Source organism: Halyomorpha halys, unplaced genomic scaffold (genome assembly GCF_000696795.3).
Source record: "Halyomorpha halys isolate HHAL.00 unplaced genomic scaffold, Hhal_1.1 Scaffold392.1, whole genome shotgun sequence".
Lineage (NCBI taxonomy): Eukaryota > Metazoa > Arthropoda > Insecta > Hemiptera > Pentatomidae > Halyomorpha > Halyomorpha halys.
In genome coordinates, this window is record NW_027114089.1 from 172149 (window position 1) to 172833 (window position 685).

The 685-nt window shown below is 31.2% G+C and overlaps 1 protein-coding gene across 1 annotated transcript in view; it reads right to left on the minus strand.

The window, feature by feature from the left end:
- Positions 1–685, minus strand: part of LOC106682173 (metabotropic glutamate receptor) — a gene marked incomplete at its 5' end in the record, with an annotated part of 282446 nt that overhangs the window by 98419 nt on the left and 183342 nt on the right.

Below are 685 nucleotides of genomic sequence, written 5' to 3' on the forward strand. Positions count from 1 at the left end.
TTGGATTGTAACGATTGGATGCGGGAAGAATTTGATTGTTTGGTGGAGCCCCAGAGCTCAATTCCATATGTCCAAATTGGTCTGATTATTGTAGTTTATACTAATTTTTTTTAGTGAATGGGAAGTTTAGAGCGTTTGTCAAGTAAGGTTGTAGCAATCGGAATCTACGAGCAGTTTCTTGTCGTTTCAGTCTTGTGTCTGGATTCCAAGTAAGTCTCTTGTCAAGATGAAGTCCTAAGTATCGAATCTGTTCAACAGGCATTAGTGGTTAGAATTCTAAATACAGATCTAGACCAATAAATTGTAGAAAAATACTCATTAGAATTAGTAATACAACGAAAATTATATAAATAAAAAATAGGAGTATTTTCTACAATTTATTAGTCTAGAACTGTATTTAGAATTCTATAAATCGGGTTGTAATTATTAGTAACTTGTTTCTAATTATTATTAAATTAATATTAGTATTTCTTTTTTATATACATAATAAACAAGAAAATTATTTCGAAATGTTATTTATTTTGATGCTCCTTATTACGTCACAAATAAACTCATTCACAAACACCTTAACATCCCATTCGTTGCAGATTTGGCCCAAAACAGATATGCGTCTTTTTATTACAAACTCCCTACCCATTAGTTCTTAATCTTTCATCCTTAACAATCCCTGATAATCCTCCGAGGC